Consider the following 10,071-nt stretch of genomic DNA (forward strand, 5'->3'; position numbering starts at 1 on the left):
CCCTGGAGAAGGGGAACAAGAGGGACAAAGGACAAACACAAATCTCCAAAAACAGCTAGGTGACTGGTGCGCGACCGAAAAAATCCGCCTGGTCCGGGTATCGAACCCGGGACCTCTCCATTACAGGTGGAGCGCTCTACCAATTGAGCTAACCAGGGGTTAGACATCAGTAGAGCAAACGAGTTTTATCAACCACCAACAGTCTAACACCAACAAGGGTGGAGCTTGCAATTTAAGGTTATGAATATAATACAATTAAATGCAAAGGTGCAAGCGAGCTGGACAGTACTGATGAAAATAAACCCTGGAGAAGGGGAACAAGAGGGACAAAGGACAAACACAAATCTCCAAACACAGCTAGGTGACTGGTGCGCGACCGAAAAAATCCGCCTGGTCCGGGTATCGAACCCGGGACCTCTCCATTACAGGTGGAGCGCTCTACCAATTGAGCTAACCAGGGGTTAGACATCAGTAGAGCAAACGGGTTTTATCAACCGCCACCAGTCTAACACCAACAAGGGTGAAGCTTGCAATTTAAGGTTATGATTATAATGCAATTAAATGCAAAGGTGCAAGCGAGCTGGACAAGAATGACGAAAGAAATAACTGGAGAAGGGGAACAAGAGGGACAAATGACAAACACAAATCTCCAGCGGACAAAGAGCAACAAAAATCTCCAAAGGACAAACACAAATCTCCAGCTCGCTTGCACCTTTGCATTTAATTGCATTATAATTATAACTTTAAATTGCAAGCTTCACCCTTGTTCGTGTTAGACTGGTGGCAGGTGATAGAAACCCGTTAGCTCTACCGACGTCTAACCCCTGATTAGCTCAGTTGGTTGAGCACTCCACCTGTAAAGGAGAGGTCCCAGGTTCGATACCCAGACCAGGCGGATTTTTTTCGGTCGCGCACCAGTCACCTAGCTGTGTTTGGAGATTTGTGTTTGTCCTTAGTCCCTTTTGTTCCCCTTCTCCAGGAATTACTTTCGACAAAAAATTAAAAAGTTTCGCCTCTTGTAGCTTATGATAAGAACAAGCAATTTCTTTTTGTTGCATGCTTCATGTTCAAACTTATCTTAAGTTCAGTTTCAAGTCAGTAACTTGTGGAAGATATGTGCCAAATTATTTGACCATCCTATATTTTGTTACTGAGAAGAGGCACATTAAAACTGAAACTCAGCTCAAGCTTTGACACTCCGTTACTAAAAATATAAAAGAAAGGCTTAAGCAAAAAGCAACAGAAAGTTAGCCCGAAATATGATACAAAAAATTTTGCATTAAAATATGCGGCAGTTTTTGAAATACAAAATTAAAATGAAGACGACCATCCATCCCCCCTTAAAGGGGTACTGCAACGAAATTCTAGTGCTTATTTTATTGTCCAAATGTCAACCATGCTCTGGCGACACCACAGAGGCACCAATTACTTTGCTCAAAAAAACACCAAAACATTATTTAAGACGAATAAACCGAACGTCGCCACGTCGAACTACACATAAAGGCCGTGCCGCTCCGCAAAAGTATGACGGCAAGCTGCGTGCGTGCGAGCCCCTCGGCGGGCCCGTGAAAATCAGCGTCGGGCCGGATCGGGCCGGCTGTCGGCAATGGATAGTCGGACGCGGGCAAGCCTTAGAGACGGTGGGCCGGGATGGGCCCTAAATATCTGCCTGTGCAGACCTCTACCTTGTATCACTCCCTGGGCCCTGAGGGTATTGATATAAATAAAGAAAGAAAGAAATTGTAGCAATTTGGTTGATGCATGTGAATGCGGCAGGCCCTGTGTTGTTGGTGTTGCGGCATCGAGACAGCGGGTGAAATTGCCGGATTATTTTCATCATAGGAAATATGTCGTTCTCCACAAAATCTGCATGGAGCCCCTTGAGGGCGGCCTGTGAAACATCCACATGCACTTGTGCAGTGTTCGTCGCACCTCTCGACTTTTTGTTGGGGTCGTGCTTCACAAAGTCCAGCTCCTTGAAGATTGTGGTGCTTGCACTTCTTTTCGACGAGGATGGGCCCCATTGTCTTGCTCCCTCCGTGCACGCCAGTGCACCTGGGATGAGGGATCGTCCTTCTCTGACCAGGTCGAGCATATGCCAGAGTAAAGCTGTCACATGCTTGCAGACACCACCTTTTCCAGCCTTGCAAGCACAAGAAGCCTTCGTTACCTGTCCATCTTAGCCGATCACCGCATGTACTGGGTAGCGCTTCGCAAGGCTCATTGAAGCCTCGACATCAGCCTTGATGATGGTATCAGAAGCACTGGTAGTGTGAAGAAAAATGTTCAACACTTTCTCGGCCTTGAACATCTTGTACCCAAAGATGAAGTGCTTCTGGGCTCCTGCTGCATGGCCACGCTCCCTGATGTGGGTCTCGAAAAACGTGGATGGAAAGTCCTTGAGCTGCTTTGTCCAAGGGCCGGCTGGAAGTGGTGGCTCTAGTGGCTCCATGAGTCCTTTAAAAAAAAGCGAAAATTAAAAAAAAAAACGTTTAGAAAGAGGTATGGTTACACGATTAACACAGATTTTTAATGTCTTAGTGTTGCTTTGACAGAGCCCAAAATAACCTAAAAGGTACACCTTGAGCTGACATCTTGACTAGCGAAATAAAATTCTCGAAGGAACTGCGAGTTTCAAGGTGTCTGCCTGGGTGACAACACATCTCTACACTTAACAAAGGGCGTTGGCAAGTGATAACCGCAGAGCAGACTGATCATGAATGCATGCCAAAGGCGCATACAAGCCGCGACGTTGAACCGCCGGCGCTTGGTAAGGGCTCGCGCCGCTGCGTGAAGTTGTCAGGCGCCGCAGCGTTGGATATGCCGAACGGTGTTGCGGTTGTGCAGGCATTCGGACAAATGATTCGCGACGGCAAGGCGGCGTGCTGCATCTTGGTCAACTAAGCGGCACTCGAAGGCACACGCTACAGTGTGAGTTAATGAAGCGAGTGCGGGAAACTAAATCGCTCGGTTCTCGCGTCGCGATTGTTGATTCAGAGCTCTGCCTATCCCAATGCCATGTGCGCGGGTGGTAATAAACGGCTCCTCTCGACTGCACGCGGGTCAAATGAAAATGAACCAAAATGAACAGCTAACAGCGCGATAGGAATCGGTAATAACGGTAGTACTCACCCGGGGAACGACGCGCAAAGCGGCGTGTTGTCCGTCGGCACTCCCGTCGAAAAAGGCAAAATAAAGACACAAATACAATATATATACAAGAAATATCGCGCGCAGAAGAGAATAAAAACACTTAGAAGCAATAAAAAATACACTGGAATAGATAAAAACAGATAATGTAATCGAAAAACGGAGGATTAAGAGGAGGCAAGCGACAAGGCAAGGCAATCTCAAGGGAGAGCGGCCAGGCAAAGGACAGTATTTCCCACAATTCCTCGCGCGCGGGCCGGGGCGCTTGGGAAAACTGCAAATCGTCTATTCCACGAACGCCACCCGCTTCAAGTCCGAACTCGTCGACCACGCATGGACGTCAGGACATCAATTTGACTTTGACAAGGCGAGGGATAAAAGGTGGGGACCGAGGAAGCTGCTGGAATCTTGGTTCATTCAGAACGACAAACGCGGAAGTGATTCATCGCTGGTAAACAAGAACCGTGGCCCCCTGCCGGACGTGTACACAAACTTTATGCCTAAATAGCCGAACTTTTTTGTGCGACTCTCAATCGCTCTGCGCTCTACTGAAGATGCCTCCCGCATGGGAGGCGAAACGTTTAATTAAATTGTTATTTTTGTTATGTCAAGCCGTTTTTGTTATTACATTTATCATGTCTTCGCCCGGCTTCTGGAGTATTTCTGCGCTCCTAATTTCACCGGCACGACAGCTATGGGAGGCCACTGCGAGCGAGTGGGGAGAGAAATAATTGAGGCCTATCGGATGGCGACAAGCCCGGAAAACATAACCACCCCGTCCATTTCGCTCTCAAGAAAGGAGATTATCTTTCTAATGGTGAATTCCGCTCGCAGATCTCGAGCGCTCCAAAAGCGCTCCATTTGGAGCGCGCATATTCCGCTCGCAGATCTGGCTCAAGTTGGTCATCTTCCGCTCGTAGATCTCTGGCAGCGCCCGCTCCACGGAGCGCCCCAAACTCCGCCGAACTTGCTCTGCGGGGTTTCACGGATCTCTCCGGAAGCTGACAGAGCGGCCCACGTGACTTCCGTCTAAATCGGCGGTGCGCCTGCGCGGCGAGGTTGGAGAGATGGGGGGCCGGTCGGGTCGTGGAGTCGGATCTGTTCGGGTGCGTCGGTTGTTTACTCTGGATTGTGACGGCTCGAACGCTTCTACTTCGCGTAGATCAGGGATAAAAAGCCGGGAATGTGGAGCGTGGCAAATCGTAAGCGCTGACTCTGTGATCGCTTAAGGAAGAACGAGAAAAGGAACGACAGAAAAGCCGGAGGCAGACGCAAGGTTAGGCCTATTCATTCTGCAGCCAGTGATTGTTTGCCTTTTTGCACTGCATTCCGTCGGCGTTTTCCCGTGAAATAAAGCAAGAAGTGGTCAGGCAACGACCGCGCAAGTGATGGTTTGTTACCTCTGTGTTTATTAAAGTCGTACTACAAATCAGAACTCCACCGCTGACAATCGCTGTCCGTGCCCCGCCGCTTCGAGGCGGCCGAAAGGTATGTGACGGTGCCGAACGCGGACGTCTTCGTTATTTGTGACATGGGCGCCGTGGTACGTATAATTTCGCCCGGTCTGTGTCGCGTGTTACTTCTGCAGCTAAGCAGTGACAGTCGTCACTGGTCGTTGGAAAGATTAGCCGGCTGAGGCGTTGGTGGGTCTGGTCAAGTTCGAGCAGCGGCCATTTTGTGCGGCGGAGGGAGAAGGGGGTGGCAAGGGGTGTGGGGGAGGTCGCTCCAAAAATGCAAGTTTATCTTCCCCTCGTCGATTCGGAGCGGGTCCCACGGAGCGGAATTTTGCCTCCCTCGCGGATTTTGGAAAGCGCTCCAGATCTACGAGTGGAATTCACCATAAGGCCCTCAATGGAAGCCGAACGCTGACAGACTAGGCAAGGCGACAAGGTCACTGGAATAAGCGGCCTTTCCTTTTATGCGTTGTTGATGGGGTCCCTATCATTTCGTCGAAACTCGTTTCGTGGAATTACGTTTCGTGGACAACTTTTCGTGGACACACGTTTCATGGACACACGTTTCGTCGACACTGACGTTTCGTCGACAATTGTTTCATCGACAGCACCACCGTAAAACGTTTCGTCGACAAACTTTTTTTTTTTTTTTTTTTGCTGTTCCGAAAGGAATGCCGGAAACTTAAGGTACAAGCGGTTGTAACAGATGACAAAGACGATGCCTAGCGCAGTTGCCCTCCAAGGTGAGCAACTGCGCTATCCTCTCGCTCTCATCCGTAGCAAGAGCGCGCAGGACTTCGCGCGCGGCCTATTTGGATATTTGCATGTTCCGATGCCAGTTTATGGAAACGAAAGTTACTGGAAGAAGAAAAGTGGTGGAGAAAAATATGCGTACGCGCAAAACGAAACTTCGATCCAAGGGTGGGTTGCGGAAAAGGGCGTAAACACTGATTTTTTTTCTTCATATTGGTTATTTTGAAACAAAAATACAGCTTGCAGTCTTTTATTGAAACATTACAACCCTAATATTTCACTTGAAATTAAGCATGCTCATTACCCTCAATTATTCAAAAGGAAAAGTGATGCAGTGTTTTACTGGCTACTGCGACTTATACGCGAAAAGCTGTTTAGTCGCACTCGTTTCATCGTCATTTATCCTTAAGGGCCGTTTAAAAAGAACATGACATAAAGGGGCTGTAAACAATGTCAGATAAAGATAAATAACAAAAGCACGAAAACCAATAACACTCGCATACCGCGAGCACGCTGCCCGCGAGTAAACCTAAAGAAAGCTACATTGCAATGCAAAAACAGAAAAACACGAGAATCGGTAACATATAAATAAAACATTACATCAAGTTTAGTCTTATTACACAAAGTAAACCATAGTTGATATCAAATGAGCAGCCGCCACATGCAAGGCCTTGGAGGCGGTAGTACCACTAGACGAGATCTGTCGGCAGCAGCTGACTGGTCCTCACACGCAACATTCAAGTGCTCTTTTATCGATGCCAGCAGACAGATACCTGGGGCAAGTTCGTGACCCAGCTCTTTGCATAAGGAAGGAGCGGCTTTCAAATCTCATGTTCTTTGGTCACATATTCGTTTATGTGCATGCAAAATTTTAGTACAGACATAACATACGTAGAACTATAGTGCTATTTAATATCCAGAAGCTAAATATGCTAAAGTCTAAAAATCGTATGCGGTCTGGTAAGTACAGTATGTTGAATACCCGGTGTTTTGAGGAGAAAACAACCGTGTTTTATCACCGTAAAAGTAAACTACGCGTAGCCGAATGCTCAGTTTCTTTCAAAGTTTATTGCTTGCGGCTAAGACCAGACGCCAATTAGCTTAAAAAACAATTTATGCAATTTTCAACGGTAGAAAGGCTGCGTGCACCGCAAACAGGCCTCGTTTTTTCATTCACAATTTTTTAAGAGCTTCAGTGTTTTGACGTGTGGACTATTTATGCTACGTTCAGGTGGCTCTTGAGGATTCTACCAAAATACGCGACGCGCGGAAAGATACACTTGCTCTGGAAACGATCCTGTCACTTTTTTCGAAACAGTCGGAGTGCCGGCGGCCAGCCCGCGAAGGGTTGCATTCGATGACGTGCAGACACCTCGATCACGTAATCTGCCAAAAGCGTAGCCCTCAAGAGCAGCGCATAATGTTGAATATGTTAAGAATCTAACTTAAGAAAGGAGAGTGGTCGAGAACAAAACTTCCCGGCTTTGACAACGCTTCCCCAAAGGTTCGGGCAAAGACACGAGCGAAACCATACAAATCGTAAGTTCCGAAATCAGTGCGATCAATGCACCCCCCCCCCCCCCCCCCAATCCTAAAAAAAAAAAAAAATTGCGATAGTTTAAGGTGGTGAGGCAAGATGGCTGCGCACTAGTTCGCCATACTTGGCCCAGTCGGCCATCTTTCATCCATCCATCCATCCAACACAAGGCCGCGCGCCGCGCAGGCGCTGAGGTCGCGAGGAGGTGCAGCTGGCGGAGCCAGGAGCTGAGAGAGCGAGCTGTCGACGAAACGTAGCAACATCTGTCGATGAAACGAGCCGGTGCTCGTTTCCACGAAACGATCTGTCGATGAAACATCGCAGTGTCGACGAAACGATTTGTCCATGAAACGTCGTTCGACGAACTGATTGCCACCGTTGTTGATGCCCTTTCGACCTCGCCTTTTGCAAATCCGCCCCACCTGCTTTTGTGTCTTCGTGTGGCTGTCAGCGAGCGTGACAGCCGCTTTAAGCAAATCAAAAGGGTGAAGCGAAACGCGTTACCCAGCGTGACCTCCCTACGTAGGACGCGTAGGGCAAAAACGTTTGGACGAAAATTTGTCACGTGACTTTCTCTGTCACGCTGATGGGATCTCTGGGGCTGTCGTTTTCGCCGTTTGCCTAGTTATAGAAATAAGCGGGCCACGTAGGTCCGGTTTTCGAACTGCGCTCTTCAGTGTTCTGTTGCTTTCGTGCGTTGCAGACGCGGCCGTGTCTTTTCGTCGTAAACGGTCGAAATACGTCCATGCCGATATTTCGGTAACAGCCATTTTTTTCACCGGAGTTCGTGGAATACTTGTGATGTGTTTGTTGTACACGCTTCGACAAAAACTGCTCTTCGCCGACGACGAGACGTCAGTTGAATGTGCGCAACCTTCTTCCACAAAGGTGTTTGTGGGGTGCCTGAGTTGGATTATGCATCTATCAAGGATTACATGATATCACTCTTTTATTAGTAAGTGCACTGCAAGCATGATTCTGATAGTCGTCCTGCTTTCCTCTCAATCTCCGCGGTTTTCGTGTGATGAGTTTTGCTTGGCATGAGGACAGTGTTAATTGTATTTTCTAATTTGCTTTTCGTTTTACAGAGAAGTGTGACCTTTGTGAATATGTTGAGAATACACTGTGTGTAATGATAGTTGTTTAATAAACTTCTGGGAGCGATCGAAAAAAATGTGTTTGTCCGTATAACTGATTGGATATGCAACAAATGACATGCAACGTACACATACTTGCACGACGTTCGGCCAATGCGGAGCAGACGCATCGTAGAGTTTTCGCACAATATTGCGCGAACGCTAGGCCGGGGCGAAACAGCTGTACGGCAATACCTGCCGGGTATCAAACGGTGGTGCAAAACTGGACATTTGAGCGATATTGAAACCGACTTTCGGCCGGCACTGGCACGATACTGCAAAGTATTGCCGTGCTGCTTGGGAACGGAGATGATGACGTCTTACCATCGTGTTTCCAACGCTTATTTAATTTATTTCTCTTCTGGGACGCGTAAAAGAGCACTTCTGTGACACACCAGAGATATTCAAAACTTGGGATGGCCTCTCGGCTTTCTTTGCCACTTTTGGCACTTATTTGGCACTTCAGTGGGTAGCCAGAGAAGAGCCAAACTTCGGCATGCCCCGAATCGACAAATTAAGATTTACTGCGACAGTTATGGCTCAAGTCTGGCACTTGCTTTGGCACAACTGTGGCGGACCAGAGAAAAGCGAAACTCGGCGAGGCCGAAATACCGAAATTAGGCGTTGCTTTGGTAGTTATGGCTCAGGTTTGGCACACTTCGGCACTCCTGTGGCGTACCAGAAAAACACCAAATTTTGACGTGTCCGAAATACCCAAAGTAGGCGTTGCTCTGGCAGTTATGGCCCAAGTCTGGCACCAACTTTGGCGCTCCTCTGGCGGACCAGAGACACGCCAAACTTTGGCATGTCCAAAATACCCAAATCGGGCGTTGCTTTGGCAGTTATAGCTCTAGTATGGCACTACTTCGGCAATCGTGTGGCGGACCCGAGAAAAGCTAAACTTTGGCACGTCCCAAATACCGAAATTAGGCGTTGCTCTGGCAGCTATGGCTGAAGTATGGCACCAACTTTGGCGCTCCTCTGGCGGACCAGAGAAACGCCCAATCTTGGCACGTCCCAAATACCGAAATTAGGCGTTGCTCTGGCAGTTATGGCTGAAGTATGGAACCAGCTTTCGCGCTCCTCTGGCGGACCAGAGAAACACCAAACCTTGGCATGCCCCGAATGCCCAGATTAGGATTTACTATGGCAGTTATGGCTCAAGTATGGCACCAACTTTGGCACTCCTCTGGCGTACCAGAGAAGAGCCAAACTTTGGCATGCCCTAGCATCGCCCAACTAAGGCTATAGTTAGGCACCGTACTTTGGCACTGATGAGTGCCATGGTGCAAAGACCTAACTGCGCCAAAGTTGGGCCCTTATGTTTGCCAGACCTTTGCCCAAGTTGGGCATTCCTCTGGCGTGCTACCTGGGCAAGCAAATCACGGGTCATACACACGAACACTGATTACATCACCGGCCAGAAACGATGTATCAAAGCCGTGTTCGTGAGATCCCCCCTGGCGTGTGGAAGTCTTCACAGCTCAACAATTTTCTCTTTTATTTCGACATTTTCTTCTCCGCCTTTATTGTTAGCATCTCTGTTCTCTGCTTTTTTAATGCGTGAGCATTACCTGGCTCAGTCAGCGAAAAAGCCGTCGGCAAAATCCGTCGGCAAAATCTGACTTGTCCAACACAATCCAACATAATAATAAAAAAAAAAAACTGGGAATATTGAACCTCTTGACGCGTTGGACCTCTTGACCCATATTGGATGTTTTGACTCGTACCTTGAGAGGTCCAATATTCCCAGAGCTTTTTTTTTTATTATTATGTTGGATTGTGTTGGACAAGTCACGGATTTCGACAACGGATTTTTCCGACGGCTTTTTCGCTGACTGAGCCAGGTAATGCTCAAGCATTAAAAAGGCAGACAACAGAGAAGCTAACAATAAAGGCGGAAAAGAAAATGTCGAAGAAAAAGAAAAAAATGTTGAGCTGTGAAGACTTCTACACGGCAGGGGGGATCTCGCGAACACGGCTTTGATACCTCGTTTCTGGCCGGTGATGTAATCAGTGTTCATGCGTATGATTCGTGATT

This window comes from Ixodes scapularis, unplaced genomic scaffold (assembly GCF_016920785.2).
Source record: "Ixodes scapularis isolate PalLabHiFi unplaced genomic scaffold, ASM1692078v2 PGA_scaffold7__128_contigs__length_106722199, whole genome shotgun sequence".
NCBI classification, from domain to species: domain Eukaryota; kingdom Metazoa; phylum Arthropoda; class Arachnida; order Ixodida; family Ixodidae; genus Ixodes; species Ixodes scapularis.